Raw genomic sequence first — 12,795 nt, forward strand, 5'->3', positions numbered from 1 at the left:
TGACATGAACTGAGCTTGTCTAGAGCAACCTTTAAGAATTTGGAGTAGGAGTGAAGACATTAGACTACATGTCTGAAGGTTCCCTCTTGCGGTGGCCTGGAGGATGGGGGGTGGGGGGGAGGCAGGGAGATAAAACAGGACATTACTGCAGGCTTCCTGAGAAAAGATGCTGAGAGCCTGGGCCGTTCACGTGTACCCAGGGATGGGGCCGGGCATCTGGGAGAGGCACCTGGTGGAAGAATGGACAGGACTGAGCTGGTGAATAGACTTGGGGTAAGGGAGGAGGAAGACCCCAAGAGGTTTTCCAGAACAGGGTTTTGATGACTGGGTAAAAACCAGTGCCATTTACTGCAAGGGAAATGCAGGAGAGAAAATGCCCAGTCAGTCACTTGGGACAGCTCGGAAAACACTGGGCATGGGGCCAAGTAGGCCACCAGGGAGCTGTCACCCTGCACAGTCCTCCTCCGGGAGCGTGCTGCCCACACCTACCTCAGGTCCAGGCAGGTCGGGACACCACTGCGCCCTGTGTGGATGGCTGTTCTTTGCCCTCCGTGGGGCCCAGAGCGGGGAGACGGAGGGAGAGCAGCCCAATCGCTTGCCAACCATGACCAGGCAGTGCCCGTCGTCTGTCGGATGTTTAGAATTATGGACAAGAGACTCCGGGTCCCTCTGAGGTTCTCTAGAGGGAGGGAGGGAGGCCACAGCCATGTTCCTTCATGCAGAATCTTGTTTATTTCTCCAGACAGCCCTTTCAGGTAGCTGGTGTGATTCCCATTTTGAGAGACGAGGAAATATTTGAAGAAGGTAAACATCCTGATCAAGCTCACACAGCCAGTAAGTTGCAGAGCCAAGACCCAAGCTTAAGTTTCCTGATCTGGGCAACTCTCTTCTCTTTCCATGGCCCTTTGTCACTGGAGAAGGGCACCGTGGAAAACAGGTATCAAAGTCCAGGGGGTGCTGGGTGGTTCAGGGTGAACACTGACACAGGCCTGTTTCCATTAGGTCAGTTTGATGCAAAAGGATGTCAGTCTGTTTCAGAGAACCTGCTTCTTCCATGAGGACTGGTTTCAAGAGGGTTGGGTGTAAGGGAGCTCTTTCTGGAGTGCTCGTATGATGTTTTTTGAAAGACCTTCTTACACTGCCCCTCTTTTATTCTGCTTCCAGGCAGAATCAAATCAGGCACGGAATCAAATTGATCACATTCATGAATTCATAGAATGAAAGGGATTGTCCTTACAAGACTCTTCTATGTTTAATTAGTTACTATTTTCTCCCTTAGTCCCCCAGCTGCAATCCCATTACCCTCCTCCTTCCCTGCCCCTCTTTGCATACCTAGACATATATTTACTGCAACTCCTTCCACTCCCCCTTCCACCACACCCACGTATGGAGACATCCTTGATAATATATATACAGTGTTGTTATTGTTGTTTTTTTAAATTATATATATTTAAGGTGTATGTGGTGGGTTTTTTTTGGGTTTTTTTTTGATGTTGGGGGTAGGAGTTTATCAATTCATTTATTCATTTTTGCTGTGTTGGGTCTTCATTTCTGTGCGAGGGCTTTCTCTAGTTGTGGCAAGTGGGGGCCACACTTCATAGCGGTGCGCGTACCTCTCACCATCGCTGCCTCTCTTGTTGCGGAGCACAGGCTCCAGACGCGCAGGCTCAGTAGTTGTGGCTCACGGGCCTAGTTGCTCCGCGGCATACGGGATCCTCCCAGACCAGGGCTCGAACCCATGTCCCCTGCATTAGCAGGCAGATTCCCAACCACTGCACCACCAGGGAAGCCCTACAGTGTTGTTTTGTATGCTGTTTTAAAACTCTTATAAATATTGTACTATAAATATTCTGTTTCTTACATTTTGGGCTTAACATTATGATTTTGAGATTTATACATGTTTTATGTAGTCTGGGTAATTTCTTCTGTCTACTGCAAAGTATTTCACCAAATACGTACAACATATGTTGCTTGTTCATTTCCCTGGGAAGGGGCCCTAGGTTGCTTCCAACTCTGTGACACATCCAGCTCTGTATGAACCTCTTTATACATATTTCTTTGTGAACTTGTGATGATTTCTCCAGTATATAAACTCAAGGCTGGCTTTCCTGGGTTCTAGGGATACACATAGAAAACACCCTTCAAAATGGCTCACCAGCAACCTTTGAACCAACAATGCTGAAATGTCACGTTTCCCCACACCCTTGCCAGCATTTGATATTGTCCAACTCTCTAATTTTTGCCAACTTGATGAACATGAAGGGGCATTTTGTTAACTCAGTATGATTCTCCCAAAATCCTAATGTCCATAATCATCTTCGCTAAGACTGAAGGGAACGTAATTAATGTATCAAGTGCTGTGCTAACTGCATTTCTATTATATGTACCGTATAGCCTTTCTTTCCCTGACTTAAGTTCATAAGTGCATGATAAAAGTGCCTGCTTCACAGTGTTGTTGTGAGGCTGATCTAAGGGTCTGGACCATAGTGCTCAATAGAGGCAAGTTATTCTTACTGTCATAATTACTGTGACTATAAAGTAATTAGCACAGTGTTTGGTACACGGCATTCCAGTAGAGTTTAGGCTCCATCAGAAAAGGGATTTTGTGTCTCTTGTGCACAGCTGTATCTCCAGTACCTAGAAGAGTGTTTGGCCCACAGTTAGTGCTCAATAAGAATTTATTAAATGAATAAAAAATAACTGTTAGCTTCTATAACGATGGTGATGATGCATATAAAGTAACTAGCACAGTGGATGGAACCTAGGTCTCAATAAGTTTTAGCTAATGCATGTTAGCTCTTATTATCATTAACTCATGCCACAAAGACCCCATGTTGGGACTTCCCTGGTGGTCCAGTGGTGAAGAACCTGCCTTCCAATGCAGGGGACATGGGTTTGATCCCTGGTTGGGGAACTAAGATCCCACATGCCACGGGGCAACTAAGCCCGCATGCCACAATTATTGAGCTCGGAGGCCTCAACAAGAGAGCCTACGTGCTGCAAACTACAGAGCCCATGTGCGCTGGAGCCTGTGCGCTACAACTAAAGAGAGAAAACCTGCATGCCACAACTAGAGAGAAGCCCGCGGGTTGCAACGAAGGATTCCGTGTGCCGCAACTAAGACCCAATGCAGCCAAAAAAATAAATTAAATAAATAAATATTAGAAAACGAACAAACAAAGACCCCATATCTTTGCTGTTGCCTTATTCACAGGAAGGAATTAGGCCACTGATTCTCAAAATTGCTTGCACTCTGGGATCATCTGGGGAGATGTAAAAGTAAGTGTTAGCTGGTCAGTCTCCCAATATACAGCTCACCTCTTGTCTCTCATCACAAAATACTAATTAATTTACAAAAGGAAAAAGAGTAGTTTTACAGTAGAGAAGCCTGGCAGACACCATCTTAATTAAGTGATCAAAGTGGATGCCATCAGTAACACGACAAACAAACATAGCCACCCAACAGGATGCAATGAGAACATAGCATCGTTTCTGTGATATTCTTGTCAAAGATGAATAAACTAAATCCCCTCATAAGGAAATGTTGAACAAACCCAAATTGAGGGACATTCTACAAAATAATCTTCAAAAGTGTCAAGGTCTTAAAGTCAAGGAAAGGCTGAGGAACTTTCCAGACTGAGAGAGACTAAAGCCACCTGACCGATAACTGCAACTCCTGATTCTGAATTGGACCCTTATCTGTAAAGAATGTTATTAGGACAATTAGTGAAACTTGAAATCTGAGGATTAGTTAGCAGAGATATAACAATGTTAATTTCCTGATTTGTGGTTTTTTATTGAGGTTATATAGGAGAATGTCTTTGTTTGGGGGAAATAGACACTAAAATGTTTGGGGAAGGTGGCACACTAGGTTGGCAAATTACTCTCAGTTGGTTCAGGAAAGAGTTTTTTTGTATTGTGTTTGTACCTTAGGCAGTTTGGGCTGCTATAACAAGATACCACAGACTTGGCAGCTTAAACAACAGAAATTTGTTTCTCACAGTTCTGGAGGCTGGAAGTCCAAGGTCAGGGTGCCCGCATGGTTGGGTTCTTCGCGAAGGCCTGCTTTCTGGTTTGCAGGTGGCTGTATCATCACGTGGCAGAGAACAGAGAGAGGAAGCAAGTCCACGCGCCTCTTCTTATAAGGGCACTAATCCCATTCCTAAAGCTCCACCCTCATGACCTAATTACTCCAAAGGCCCCTCCTCCTGATACCATCACAGTGTGGGTTAGGGTTTCAACAGATGAATTTTGGGGGACACATTCAGTCCATAGCAACTTCCAACTTTTTTGTACATTTGTACTTGTTTGAAAAAAAATTATTAAAAATTCTGGTTGGGTTCAATTTAAAGCTGATTTAATTGGTATGGGGTATAGACTGGTCTGCAAGTTTTAAAAAGTCTCCCCAGTCGTCTTATGTGTTGCCAAGTTTGAAATGACTAAGTTAGATCTTTTCTGCAAGATGATCAGTTAATTTTCTGTGATGAATTATTTCCCATTTTCTGAAAGCCTTGCACTGGGCAGTGTTTCCAGAGGGTGGTGGGCCATCACCATCCCTCCCTGTAAGCTCAGGAAAAGGCCAACCTTTGTGAAATGGGTGAGGGTGAGTTTCTCTCTTGGGCATGTAAGTGCCAAGGGCTGGCCAGGACTGCCTGTATTGACCAGCAACACCTTGACTCCTGCAGTTGACTGCCCCACATCACGGAGAGGATCTCAGATGATGGCTGGCAGAGTCACTTGTCAGGTGAGACTAGGGTTCAAGTCGTGGCTTCACCCTTCACTGGCTGGGTGACATGGCTTATTCACTTCAGTTCACAAGCCTTAGATTCATCCCGCATACCTCTTCATAGGATTATTGTGAGGATTAAATGAAGTCATTAGGGCATGAAAATCACCTAGCACAGTGCCCAGAATGGAATAAGCATTCAATTCATGCTCGCTATGTAATATAATATAAGTATAATGTAAGAAATTTTCTGATTTCCTGAAAATATTAATATTACCAAGAGTTTTTGAGTGTGTGTGTGTGTGTGTGTGTGTGTGTGTGTGTGTGTGTCCTGGGAGATGTTGCAGGCCAAGAAGGAGAATAACGTGCTGACAGCTACATCAGTTAAGAGAGCTAAGACCCCAAGTGGGTGGGAATAACCTTGCCATCTGTCCTTCCCTCCCTGCGGGCAGGCCTGGCAAACTCTTGAGAGGTGAGTGTGGGTCCCAACATGGGGGCTAACTGTGCCCAAACTCCCTTTGGCTACAATCTCTTCATGACCCCAGCAGTGGAGAAAATCCCTGCTCTCAGGGGGTTTAAGATCCAGAGGGAAGTGGTGAAATTAGTGGAGAAAAGAGGGCAGCAATGGCAGGAAGAAGCCCCCAGGACCGTCTAATCTGCCTTTTCATCTGAAGGTTTTGAAGGGCAGAGAGAGTCCACTTCTGACGCTGTGTCTTTGGCTTGGATCTTGCTAGGAGAGAGCTGCAGAGAACAGTTGTTTGAAGGGGAAAGGAGGTTAATTGTTTTAACTTGAGCAGAGCAAACTTGGAAAGTGAGAAATCCTCCCTCTTCCAACAGGCCTCTGGTCCAAAACCACACCTGGCCTCGCATCCTTCTAATGATAATCCCCACAGAGTTCCAGGTGTTGAGCCCAGTGACTGATGGTGAGCCCTGCCGAGTTCAGAGGGACAAGATGGAGGCTATATATAAATCCAACAAAGTTTCAGAAGGTAAAAGACGCATGACCGATTACGAAAGCTTATATTGCTCTGGGAGAGTGCCGAAGCTTTATTTCTGCCCTGGCTGATATGTTGTTCTGTTCCCTCTTGGAAGACAAGGCAGTCTCTAGGCCACAGTTCCCCATCTGTGAAATGGGGTGAGATTATCCACCCTGTGGGACTCATCCTGCGTGAGGCACCTTTGAAGGCTCCAGAGCACGACAGCAGGATGCACTCTGAAGAGCTGGTGCCAGTATTCCCAATGGCAAAGGCATCAGGGCCAGCTGACGCCTCAGGAGGTGTCTGAGAGACCAGCGGGGGACAGCTGGTGGCGGGCCACACCTGCGAGCCTGGTGAGGGTTGCCAGGAGGACTGCACGATGGCAGCAGCTGTGGGGCGAGGTCAGCGGGCAGCCCAGGCAGGAGTCGGGCAAGACGGGGCCTCTTGGAAGGTGGTGGCTGGCATCCGGCTCTCCTCCCAGGCTCTGTTGCCATCACGGTGCCACACACATCGACGGGAGGAGGCCAGCACTTGATGATGCCAGCAGGGAGGAACCTCGGAAAAGTCGAGAAAGGTGAACGCAGAGCCACTCCACAAGATCCAGGCTCTAGAACTGAGATGTGCCCTCTTAGAGCTGATGGTCTGGGGCCAAGCACAGGCTCTCCAGAAGGGTGAGGGCTAAGACATCACCTTTCCTAATCCCTTTATTTTATACAGGTGGGAACTCAGGCTCGGAGAGTATTGGTGGCTTGCCCAAAGCCTCACAGCTAAATAGCAACAGAACAACCAGTCATTTCCTACGTGTTTCCTCTTTTCAGTATAACTTAGTCTCCCTAAATGGTTCAGCATATGCCAAACTTTTGGAATTTTCTTTCTCCCCAATAAAGGTAACTTCGAGAGGTGCTGTGGCCTGGTGGATAGAATAGAACTGGTGAGTGGAACTCTGGTCTTTCGGGTCCTTGCTTGTACTCTGCTCCTAACCAGAAGATGGTCTTAGAGATGGCATTTAGGGCCATAATTGAAAGCTTGGCTTAACTCAAAGTCTCCCCCAGTGCCTTGGGGGTGGGAGGTGGGAGGTGCACCCACCCTGGAGGAGCCCTGACCCTGAGCAGGGAGGCGGTGTTTTAGTTCTGGCACACAGCCAGGCATGGTGACGGCTGTGGTTAACATAGTCCTGAGTGTGCCTTTCAGGTAACTACCCTTCAGCCCAGTCTCTGGACACACATTTCATAAGCAAAACAAAGCGACCTTCCAGGGAGCCCATGGGCTGTAATCAGTCTTCCTTCAACCTCAAGGCCCCATTGGCAGCCACTGCCCCATGATGGGCATCGTCAGGAGCTGTGGTGACAAGCCTGGTGGTAGGAGTGGTGGCAGCTCGGCCTAGTATGACCAGAGCAACCAGGCCGGGGGGCACCTAACCAGCCCACAACAGCAAAGGCCTCTCTTGAAGGGGAGGGTCCTTCAAGTTCACTGAATTATCAGTCCACAGCCTCGGAGGGATCCCGTGTGTTGCTTCTCACCTGTGGTCGGATGATCTGGAGTAAGTCGCTTTACACCTGAGCTTCAGTTCCCCAAACTGCAAAATGTGCAATAACATCATAGACTAATGGGGGTCATTGTAAGAACTCAATGAGGTAACATGACAACAATACCTAGAATAGTCCCAGAATCTCAGGAGTCACTCAACAAGTGATATTTCCTTCCATTTCCCTCTTAGCATTAAATATCATTGAAACTGTCACCCACGCTCTTGGTTGTCTTCCATTTGGGCAAATAAGCACATTGAACACACACACACACACACACACACACACACACACACACACACACTCTGTCTCTTTCTGTCGAGAAAGAACCCTAGTTTGTCAGTGCTTACAGGCACTGTGGAAATGTCCAGCACAGAGCTCTCATCACACAGGTGAGGGGCTGGTGCCCTGAGAGACAGCGTGGCTTGGCCAGGGCTGTGCGGGCACAAGTTGCATAGCTTATACTTCCTGCTAAGTCACGTCATGGTCTCCAACTTAGCTGTGGGATGTTTTGGGACTGCAAGCTGATGGCAAGAAGATGAGCTTTGTCTCTTAGATACCAGGGCCAGGGACGTGACACACTGCTGGTGCATTAACTGGCTGACCCAGAATGTCTCATATAACTTCTTCCTCAAATATTTTTGAGATGGTAACATGTCATCCTGGCTTTGTGCTACTCAACCTGGCAGCAGAGGGATTTGAAATTATTCTATTACAATCTTCTCTGTATGACGATGAGGTTTCCTCAGTTTTGTGCAGTTAGTGGGACAGGGGGCAGTAGTCAAGGTCTTGGAGAATTTGTCCTTGCTTACACAGGTAATTCATGTAGGACACAGAAAGGTGGTACCATCACACACAAGCACACGGTCGCACATATGTGCACACGCATGTTCTCTCCAGCATGATTGCCAGCACATCTATCATCTAGCTGTCACCTCTTTAACTTGGTAAAAGAGAATACACAAAAGTGAAATAAGAAGAAATCATCTGCTAGTTCAAAGCCCATTTCAGAAGGGAGCCTAAATATATTTTTTCTCCATTTCCTATCTCTTCCCTCTGTTTTTTTCCTCTTTTCAGTCTTTTTTTTTTTTCTGACAACACTGAAGATCCCTAAAAGTGGTTAGATCCCTTCTCATCTCTGCTAAACGAATGCTGTCTCTACCTAAACCAGTAAAAATAAATCAAGACCAAACATCACTTAAGGGCACGTCCCTCTCGCTCATCTCTCCTGTGTCTGCCAAGTAAACCACTCAACACAAACTCCACTTCCATGCTTCAAAAGTGATGATGATTTTTCCTGATGATGACATTATTTTGCTCATTATGGAGAATTTGAAAATCATGTAGAAATAAAACAAAGAAAAGACAAGTCACTTATAATCCCACAAACTCTGAAACAATCTGTATTAAAATTTTAGTCTTTTTTTCTTCAAAGATCACTTATTAAAACAAAACACGGGGACTTTCCTGGTGGTTCAGTGGGTAAGACTCTGTTCTCCCAATGCATGGGGCCCAGGTTCGATCCCTGGTCGGGGAACTAGATCCCTCACGCATGTCGTAACTAAGAAGTTCTCATGCCGCAACTAAGAGTCTGAGTGCAGCAACTAAGACCTGGTGCAGCCTAAATAAATAAATAAATAAAAATCTTAAAACAAAACAAAACAAAACAAAATGCAAACTCGAACTAATACCAACAATAACATTTTGCATTTTTTTGTTTTCTGACATTAGAGCAGGAGTTTCTCCATGTCATTAAATAGACTTTGAAAACATAATTTTTAATGGTTGCAAATTATTTCCTCATTTAGCTCTCCCTCTACTTCTTTAACCAGATTCCTATAGTTGCATATTCAGGTTTCCAACTTTCCAATATTATATGTAATTCTGTGATTATCATCCATGCACACAAATTCCTACCCACATCTCAGACATCAACTGAGACTGAACAGGTGAAATGGTCTGAAAACTGCCAATTCTGAAGCTGGTGGAAGCCTAAGACATCTTCAAGGTTGCTGCTAATTGGTGGGGGCCTGGGTCCCCTGGCCTCCTTTTCCCTGGGTCTGGCCTTCCCCCTGGGCTGCCTTGGTTCTGGACCACATTTACCCTGACAAGGGACTCAGATCCTTCTCTGGTTTTCACAAGAGAAAATCATTCACACGTAATAGTGATGTGTTTAGAAGACATTGCTGAAGATTGTGGGGGTCCCTGATGGTGCCACTTGGTGGTCCTTTCCCTCCTTCCCTGTTCTGCTCATCCTGGCCCAGTCCTTCCCTTCTGTCATGCAGTGCTGTGACCTTGTTGTCACAGGCATGGCATGAGGCCACCTGATACACAGGCCCTTAAGAGTGGGGCTCATCTTCTGTCTAAGCAATCTTCTTAACAAAGGCAGTTCTCACCCTAAGAGGAATTCTAGTGCCAGCATTGAATTCTCACATGTGGAAGAATTTGGAATGTAGCAGGGGAATGTCTGGGTTGAACGGTATGAAAAGTAGGCATTGAAAGGTCAAGAGGTCAAGGTCTTGAATTAGATGTGGGACAAGAATATAAATAACACAGGACTAAAACAAGTAATTTTAAAATTTATATGGAAACACAAAAGATCCTGAAGAGCAAAAATCATTTTGCAAAAGAAGAACCAAGCTGGAAGAATCATACTCCCTGACTTCAGACTACACTACAAAGCTACAGTAATCAAAACAGCATGGTACTGGCACAAAAACAGACACAGAGATCAATGGAACAGGATAGAAAGCCCAGAAATAAACCCATGCACTCATGGTCAATCTACGACAAAGGAGGCAAGAATATACAATTGAGAAAAGACAGCCTCTTCAATAAGTGGTGCTGGGAAAACTGGACAGCCACATGTAAAAGAATGAAATTAGAACATTTTCTAAAGCCATATACAAAAAAAAAAACAAAAAAAAAACTCAAAATGGATTAAAGACCTAAATGTAAAACTGGAAACCATAAAACCCCTAGAGAAAAACATGGGCAGAACACTCTTTGACATATATCATAGCAATGTGTTTTTTGGATCTGTCTTTTAAATCAAAGGAAATCAAAGCAAAAAAAAAAGAAACCTAATTAAACATAAAGGCTTTTGCATAGCAAAAGAAACCATAGACAAAACAAGAAAACAACCTACTGGATGGTAGAAAACATTTGCAAATGATCTGACTAATAAGGGGTTAATATCCAAAATATATAAACAGCTCATACAACTTAATATGAAAAAAAAAAACGATTTAAAAAATGGGCAGATGACCTGAATAGACATTTTTCCAAAGACAAACAGATGGCCAATAGGCACATGAAGAGATGCTCAACATTGTTAATCATCATAGAAATGCAAATTAAAACAAGAATGAGCTAACACCTCACACCAGTCAGAATGGCTATCATCAAAAGAACACAAATAACAAATGTTGGTGACGCTGTGGAGAAAAGGGAAGCCTCATACACTGTTGGTGTGAATGTGAATTGGTACAGCCACTGTGGTAGACAGCACTGGAGGTTGCTGAAAAAACTAAAAATAGAGCTGCCATATGACCAAGCAATTCCACTCCTGGGTATATATCTCAAAAAATAAAACCAGAAAAACAAAGAAAAAAATGAAAACACTAATTCAAAAAGATACATGCACCCAATGTTCATAGCAACATGTCAAGCTATGGAAGCAATCTAAGTATCCATCTACAGAAAAATGGATAAAGAAGATGTGGTATGTATGTATGCGTGTATATATATCTCAAACAATGGAATACTACTCAGCCATGAAAAAGAATGAAATTTTGCCATTTGCAATAACATTGACGGACTTGGAGGGAATTATGCTAAGTGAAATAAATCAGAGAAAGACAAATACTGTGTGATATCACTTATATGTGGAATCTAAAAAATAAAACAAACTGGTGAATATAACAAAAAAGGAACAGACTCACAGATACAGAGAACAAACTAGTGGTTACCAGTGGGGAGAGGGGAGGGGGAAGAGCATAGGCATAGAGGATTAAGAGGTACAAACTACTATGTATAAAATAAATATGCTGCAAGGATATATTGTACAACTCAGGGAATATAGCCAATATTTTATAATAACTATAAATGGAATATAACCTTTAAAAAATGTGAATTTTATGTAATGTGAAACTTATGTAATGTTGTACATCAACAGTACTCAATAAAATTACCAGAAACTGAAACTAAAAAATTAGCTCTTAGTTTCCAAAAGAAAAAAAAAAAAAGAATATAAATAACACCACAAGTATTTGTTTATGTTGCCAGACTCCAGAGTCACAATTTTAATGTGAACAGCTGACTTAGCCCAATGGCCTAGTCCTGGGAGTTCCATCTGCCTATAAATAACCTGAGAATCATCCATTAGAAATGATTATAGAAAACTTAAAGTCAGAAGTGATTCTAGTCTCCTCCTAACCCCCCCTTACCCCCAGTCCCCCTCCCCCGCCTTGCCCAGGTGACCCAACAATATGTCATGTTGCAGGTGAGGGTCAAATCCTCTCTCCAGAAGGACCACCTATTAGTGCAGCCTTAGGACCAACTTTAGATGCTTCTAGAAATCTGTTACTTTTATGACTGATAAAAGTATTAAAATGGATATGAACTACGGAATGGGTAGATATTTCATCATACTAAGCTTAACAATTAAAAACGAACCTCTAGAAAAGCATGAATTCAGTCCCTCAGCTGCAAAACAGGGAAGGCTGGCAGAATGAACCTTTTGGAGGCTGTGTTAGCAGGGATGGAGCTCAAGGGGCACATTGGTGTCCTTGGTGAGGTCACTCAGCTCAGAAGGTATTTATTAAGGTTCAGATGTGTTTCCAGACACGAGAGGCCCTGTGAGACCAGTAATAGTTTTTAAGGAAAAACCCACTGGAAGGCTGGGGGCCCAGTCCAAATCCCAGGGGAAAAGACACACGATGGGGACCCCATCCAAGAAGAAATGGTGGAGCCTGCAGGTCCTGAGGACGTGAGCATTCTGAGGCCATTGCGGGGGAAATGGCAAAGGAGCCCAGCTGGACAGTGCAGGAAAGGCTCTGTGGGAACATAGGGAGTTACCGGTGCAAAGTGCAGGCAGCAAGCCTCCCTGGGTGTTTTCTGTATGGGTCAGCCCCCCAGCCCGTTAATCTCCACTGAAGGCTGCTGCCTTGGAGTCCACCAGTATCCATTCTGTTAGCTGAGTTTGGTGTCTCTTTTCCATGGGGTCAGTGTTTTCTCAAGTAGTTGGCATCTCCTGGTGGGGCTCATAACTGCACTCAAGACTTCCTCATGGCCTGCCTGCACCCCTGGGCCCAGGGACTGCAGGGAAGGAGGTGGGCTGAGGTGGTGTGTCATCTCGGAGGACTCCCTTCTTTTCAGGGGTGCGCCTTTCCAACCTAAATGTCCCAATTCGTGAGCCCCCCAAGGCTACCCCAAGCCAGCCACAACGACAGCTCCCCAGACCTGCTCTTTGTGCTTGGCCTGAAGCACCAGCACGGGGCTCCACCTCTGTGGAGCTGTCCTCTGTCCTTTGTGCCTTGGGCTGTAGCTTCCTCTTTTAATCCCA

At 44.8% G+C, this 12,795-nt stretch overlaps 1 long non-coding RNA gene across 1 annotated transcript; it reads left to right on the plus strand.

Moving 5' to 3' along the window:
• Nucleotides 1-495: 495 nt before the first annotated feature.
• Nucleotides 496-8,436, plus strand: LOC109547533 (uncharacterized). Its single transcript, XR_012330278.1, has 2 exons — nt 496-4,744; nt 5,564-8,436. It is a non-coding gene; the product is annotated as an uncharacterized lncRNA (long non-coding RNA).
• Nucleotides 8,437-12,795: the final 4,359 nt, after the last annotated feature.

This window comes from Tursiops truncatus, chromosome 1 (assembly GCF_011762595.2).
Source record: "Tursiops truncatus isolate mTurTru1 chromosome 1, mTurTru1.mat.Y, whole genome shotgun sequence".
Taxonomy (NCBI): Eukaryota; Metazoa; Chordata; class Mammalia; order Artiodactyla; family Delphinidae; genus Tursiops; species Tursiops truncatus.